Source organism: Gossypium arboreum, chromosome 1, assembly GCF_025698485.1.
Source record: "Gossypium arboreum isolate Shixiya-1 chromosome 1, ASM2569848v2, whole genome shotgun sequence".
NCBI lineage: Eukaryota > Viridiplantae > Streptophyta > Magnoliopsida > Malvales > Malvaceae > Gossypium > Gossypium arboreum.
The window spans coordinates 995,145-1,002,104 of NC_069070.1; the positions used below are offsets into that span (position 1 = coordinate 995,145).

At 28.5% G+C, this 6,960-nt stretch overlaps 1 long non-coding RNA gene across 1 annotated transcript; it reads left to right on the forward strand.

Moving 5' to 3' along the window:
• Positions 1-2,010: 2,010 nt before the first annotated feature.
• LOC108482103 (uncharacterized) lies at positions 2,011-3,188 on the forward strand. Its single transcript, XR_008280196.1, has 3 exons — positions 2,011-2,243; positions 2,321-2,592; positions 2,818-3,188. It is a non-coding gene; the product is annotated as an uncharacterized LOC108482103 (long non-coding RNA).
• Positions 3,189-6,960: the final 3,772 nt, after the last annotated feature.

Genomic DNA, 6,960 nt, shown 5'->3' on the forward strand with positions numbered 1-6,960 from the left:
GGAATGGAAATAGTTAATGTATGACTAACATGTGGTAGATGACATGAATGATTACATTTATTTGAAGTTTCCTTTGTTTCGCTAAATAATATGTTTAAATTTTAGTTTTCGTTGGGACTAAGATTATGTTAACGGTTACTAGTACTACAGGAAAATAGGGTTTTAACAGCATTTTTAGCAAAAATTATAAAACACAAGGCCATAGCGGCGTTTTGACAAAAACGCCGCTAAAAACTGAGCAATAGTGGCGCTTTTGGTAAAATGCTGCTAAAGACCAGAGCATTAGCGGCGCTTTTGGTGAAACGCCGCTAAAAGTCATGTAACACCTAAAATCCTAAACCCCCAAAAAAACATAAAACACTAATCTATAACCCCTAAAATAGTAAACCCCTAAACCCTAACAAGCCCTAAACACTAAATTATAACCCCTAAAACCCTAAACGCCGCAATAGGTGCATTTTTAGTGGCGCTAGGTTATAAACGCTGCTGATGTTAAATTATTTTGTTCAAAACTTCGTCGTTTAGCTGTCTTATTTTTTACCCACACCTGATACACTTAACATTTTCCCCGTTTTTCCCCAGTTTTATTTCCCCCTTCTTCATCATCCTAAATCCCTAAAGTATTATCACCCATTCCCAAATTCGACATCCTAAATCCCTAACGAATTTAATAATAATAAAAAGTAATTTTAACAATTGAACTTAAATTCAGAAATTTGAAACATAGAGGAATTAAATTCTTAAGAATAGAAATATAATGACCAAATTTTAATTTTACTGAAAAGTACAAATACTTATCTCATATTTTAACTTTTACTGATTAAGTGGTTTAGTATTCAATTTGTTAAAGTATGTTAAGAGAATTACTTTTTCTTTTTAAGATTTAACACTCCTATGCGAAAAGATATTATTTAACTCATATATTTATTAAAAGTTTATATAAAAATTAATTTAAAAGTTTATATAAAAATTAATTGTTATTTTGGTTATAATCATAAAGTTAATTGTGTTTGAGTTTTTATTATATATATATATATCAATATAAAAATACATTCTTATAACTTAATTTAATTTATATGTGAAAGGGTAAGTTAATAATTTCACAACTGAATTAATATACTTGATTAACCCATAACACCAACTTAATAAAAAATAACTATAATTATAAATTTTTCTTTCCATTAATATGATTCAACTAAAGATATTTTTAATATTTAATTTATATAGACAAACAATTATTGCACTCAAATTGATATAAATTATAAAATTACAATTAATTTTGTTTAAAACTCGATTCAAACAATTGATGTTTTGAATTAAGTAAAGTAAAATAATCATACTAGAATATGGCACACTCATTGAATTTTTATGTAACAAAATTAATAAAATTTGATGTAATAACCAGTATGCCATTATATCAAATATTAGATTTAAAAAACATTGATAAATAAAATAACAGATTGATATGGATAGGTAACTATCTATTTTGGATAGGACCAATTATAACAAATAAAAATAAAATACAAAAACTAAAATCATTCCACACGAACATCTAGCAAAATAGTTATATTTTAGTTAGGAAGAAATATCTCTAATGAAATGGAGATTAGATCGAAAAAGAATAATATAAAATTATGATTAACGTTTCAATCTTTAATAGAAATTTGATATGTAAGAGATTGATTACTTACATTGGATAATTCTAACTTAATAATTAATTACAGCCATTTAATTATTTGTTTTCTTAGTAAAATATACGATATTTATTTTCGAATACTTAATTTTTTATTTATAAAACCAATTTATAAAAATAGTAATAAAAATATTTTATAAAATCACTTAACTAATAATTTTTAATAGAGAAATAAAAAAATTTAGCATAATAAAACAGAGTCATTTTATTTAAAATGAAATAATTTTTTGTTAACAATAACGACGTTTTTTATAAAAACGCCACAAAAAATTATTTCACTTAAAAAATCGCGGTTTTATCCCTAAATTTTCCCCCTCTGAAACGCCTAATTTTCCCCCTCTGAAACGCCTTATTGAGCATTTAAGTGGAATCATATTGTGATTTTTTGTTCTTTGTATCAATTTTGTCTTAAAGCTCGGTGTGAATTGTAAATTGAATCATTATATCTATATTAACCTTATTATTAGGTTTGGTATTGGCAGGTAGACAAGCATCGAATGGTGCTGTGGAACAAGGTTTTCATTCTTATAATGACTCGAACAATGCTACCGTGAGTCCTTCTCCCTCCATTCGTTCTATCTCACCACTATATTTTACAAATTGACCACAATATTTGGTTTCTTGCAGATTTTTGTTGGAGGACTTGACTCGGATGTTAGCGATGATGATCTTAGACAACCCTTTTCCCAGTTCGGTGAGGTCATCTCTGTGAAAATACCACCTGGAAAAGGATGCGGGTTTGTGCTATTTGCAAACAGGTGACTGCTCCCTATATGTACTTCACCACATTGTAGTACTATTGATGAGTGTTCTTATTTGCAATCCAGAGCTTGAACGGAATAACCATAGGCAAGCAGACTGTCCGACTTTCTTGGGGTCGAAGTATTGGAAACAAACAGGTAAATTTATGCCGAAATAGTTATTCTTAGTAGGCAACCGTCTTAAATAGTCTAATTCTGCCTTGCTCATTGCATAATGCTTGGACGATTTATATTTCCGAGGTCCAACTGCTAGAGAATCGAAATAGAATAAACTTGCATTATATAATTCACATCCTTTCACAAATAGAATAGCATGAGTCATATTGCAGTGCACCAAAGCTTACTTAAAACCGGTTTTGACAGCGGAGAGCTGATTTTGGAAACCAGTGGAATGGAGGTTATTATTGACGGTAAGGCTACGGTGGTTACGGCTACGGTTACGGTTATGGCTATGCAACACCACCAAGTCCGGGTCCTAGCATGTACGCCGCTGCAGCTGCCGTTCCTAGTGCTTCTTAAGAGTGGTGAGGTATGGAAATTTTAACAATGGCATGTAATCTGAAATTGCAGAAAAGGTTATTCATTATTTAAGTAGGATTGGTTTTGATTGCTGCTTTAGCTTGATGTTCAGATTACATAAGTTTTGTAGCTGGATTTTGTTTTTATATCTTTTGGACATGTTTTTAGAACTTTATTAATATGTTATTTTACAATTTTGATTTTGTGTTTGAGAAGAGGTTTTGTTATTATTATGTTTGATTTTATATTGAAACCTCTCCTACCATATTATAATCAAGTGTTCTTAAGTTGACAAATGAACTATAAGAGCCTATTCTTGTATATAATTTCTGTTGAGTTACATATAAATGATTTTTAAAAATTGTGTTTATAACTTTTTAAAGTATTATATATATGTCAAATTCTGCTGTTTGTCATTGCACTATATTTATATTACTGATTTAGTATTTATACTCTAATTTGGCTATTTTAATCGATTTTTTCCTTTAAAAAATGAAATTTAGTTCGACATTAAATTCCTTAAACTAAATTATATAATTTCAAAAATCTTATATGATAAATAAATTATATATAATGTTATGTCAATTTACTAGCACTGCCATATCATTTCAATTGATTTGATTTTCACAAATTTGAAAACAAGGTTACTCAATTTTAACTTCAAGTCACACATTCCATTTGTTAGGAAAAGCTATATCTTTTTCAGAATTTTATAAAAAGATTTTATTTGAATTTTCTCTTGTGGTACATTGAAGTTCATATGTAGCTCAATTCCATGTGTTGCTTTATTTATAGGTGCTTGAGAGTTCAATCATGTTAATCCACAAACGGAGTTTTTGAAAGCGATTCATAAGTTAGCTGATACGGTTATTAGAGGGTTGTTGAAGTATTGGCCTTTGACTAATTGTCGAAGGAAGTTCTCTTCCTCGGGAACTTGAGGAAGTACTTGAAGCAACACGATCTGTGGAGTTCCAACGATGTATGGTTCCGCTTTTGACAGATTGCACGTTGCCTCACTAGCTTACATTTCCGGTAACTTTTAAGGCCTTTCTTTTGAATATTTGGTGATAGTATGCAAATTCCATAGTATGAGTAGTCAATCACCTCTGGGAACCAATAGTATTGTTAATTGTGGAATGTTAAACTGTTGCTAGGATGTTAAGAACTTAGAATAAATCATACGATTACTTTTCCGATAACTTTCAAGGGCTTTTGTCTTTTGAAAATGTCACTATGATTGCTAATTTTAATTGCTTGAGTAGTAAATCACCTTTAGGAACCAATGCTATTCGAATTCGGAATGTTGAATTGTTACTAGGATGTGAAATTAAACCATATGATAATAATTAACTTTGATGCAATGTTGTCAGTTGTTGTTAGCTTATGATTAAAAATTTATGGTACTTCATAATTTCTTGTGATTACGAGTGTTGAACGACTTGATTCATGAAGAATAACATTTGGCTCTTTAGGAAACTACTGCATTTACGATTAGCCTAGCATCGGTTTTTTATTATGGGTTTACTTTTTACTGATTTTACTTTCGTTCTGATAAATGGTATAGCTAATTTCCTTGTTTTGCTCAATCGGTGACCGAGATTCCTAACAATTTTCTTTATTGTTGGAACAAGTCTTAACCAAGATCAAGATCAAAGTCTTGCACTAAGTTATATATGCAATCATTGCAATACTTTGGCTTCATCTAAAGCTTGAACTAGCCCTCTGTTGTATATTGTTTCTTCTTCTTTTCTGATCTTTTTCCTTTGATTAATGAGATGTGATGATGATTTGGCATTATTTTCTCACCAGGATGAATTATGTTTTAGAAATTCTAATACTTTGTGTGTATGTGTGTGTGTTTCTTTATGTATTAAATTACATATTGAATCAATGTTTATGTATTAAATTTAAATTCATTAATTTTTATATTTAGTTTTGAAGTTTAAATTTTAATGGAAAATTTAATTTAATTAATATTTTTATTTATCCTTAAAGGTATATAGTTTAAAGTTCAAATTTCAAAATTAAACATAATATAATATTTAACATAGAAATAAATATTATTTAATTAAAATAAAATAATTTTTTTTAAAATCATTATTTTTAGCGGCGTTTGTGAGAAAAGTGCCGTTAAAGGTTATGATCTTTAGCGGCGTTTGAGAAAAAAGTGCCGCTAAAGGTCATGGTCTTTAGCGGCGTTTGAGAAAAAAGTGCCGCTAAAGGTCATGGTCTTTAGCAGCGTTTGCGAAAAAAGCGCCGTTAAAGGTCATGGTCTTTAGCGGCGTTGCATATAGCGACGTTTTTTGCGGCGCTTGGGAAAGCGCCGCTAAAAATATTAGTGGCGCTTAAAAACGCCACTAAAAGTCTGTTTTCCTGTAGTGTAGTAGGAATAATTTAAGAGGGACTGCATGCTTAAAGTATGACTAAATCTTCATAAAGTCCTCAATTCCATAAAAACATCGTCATTATTAAAAGAAATTTGTGTGCAAATTAATGAAACGATATTGAAAAAAAAAAACCAAGAGTTTTAAGAATCCAAAATAAAGAAATTCATTAGATTAAATTAAAATAAATTAAAGAAAATTAAACTAAAAGTAATTGAACATTTAAAATACAAAAAAAAAAAATCTCATCCGCTACATGTCAGTCATACATAAATTCCACGTTAGAAAAATGTATCAAACTCATGTATCAAATAAAATATATTAATTAGTGAATATTTATTGCATTCTAACAACCTTATAATAAATCTACCAATCAATGTGACAAGTAAAAGGGAACTCTTGAAATTTGATAAATTAGTTTTGATATCACGTGAAACATGGGATTACTTACTTTGTAAATAGAAAATGTAATTAAAATAGTGTTTGGAATTGTCATCATAGTTCAACCACAAAATAAAAAACGTGTACAAAAGTCAATATGAACATTAAGATTGTTTATACAATTCAACTTTAGTATATGTCTGTAGGTCTTGCCTAGAGCAACGATCCACCATCTTTTTCAGAGTACAATCAATGATTTAAAATCTAACACTAGTTTAATACTCACCAATTTAGCTACCCACCATAGCATAAAGACGAGATCACTCTCCTACTAAGCTTCTCTCTCAAAAGCTTAACTTTACAACTCAAGAGACTTTCTTGATTGTTTACAAAAATAATACATACATAAAACGTTCCTAACTTGAATTGATTTGTGTTCCTTACTTACATAAGAATCATAATTTAATCTCTTTTCTATAAAATATGAACAAAATTCAACAAAAGTTAAAGTTAATATTTTGTATAAAATTAAACAATTAATATTGTATTAATACCATTCACAAATCTAAGTTCACACATAAACACTTCTGCTATCAATGCATTAAGTTGAAAAAAAAATATATAGTTGAAACTCTATATTTGTACTGAATCTGTATTTATTTTTTTTCGCACGTAAATAATGTCATGCATTTACTTATCTTCTTGTTTTGTTTTCCCTTTTGGTACATCTCAGCACCATATTCATGAAAGGTCATCAATATATAATACGTCGATCGACAACTCATTGTGCAACACTTTCAATACCGACCATTAATGAGGACAAAAGATCCGGAAAATTTTAACAAGTAGTTGAAAAAAGTGGGAGTAAGTTTGAATATTAAAGTCTTATTATTGAAAAAAAATTTATTTAAGTTCACTTTCAATCTTAACAAAATTAATTTTAAATTATAAAACGGATCAGAACACTTAATTACATTAAAAGTAAATTTGAGAGTTTTCGTGAATAATGTGTCACCTTATATAAAATAATACATAAATCAATTTTAAAAGTATATCACGAAATTTAAGTTTGAATAGATATTTATATTAATGTATCACATATATAAAAATGTATGAAAGTGAAAAATTACATAAAATGAATTATTAATTTATCACAATTTATAAAAATTTCTACAATAAAATAAAATAAAAAGAAAATAATTTTTTCTCTAAATTAAATTAC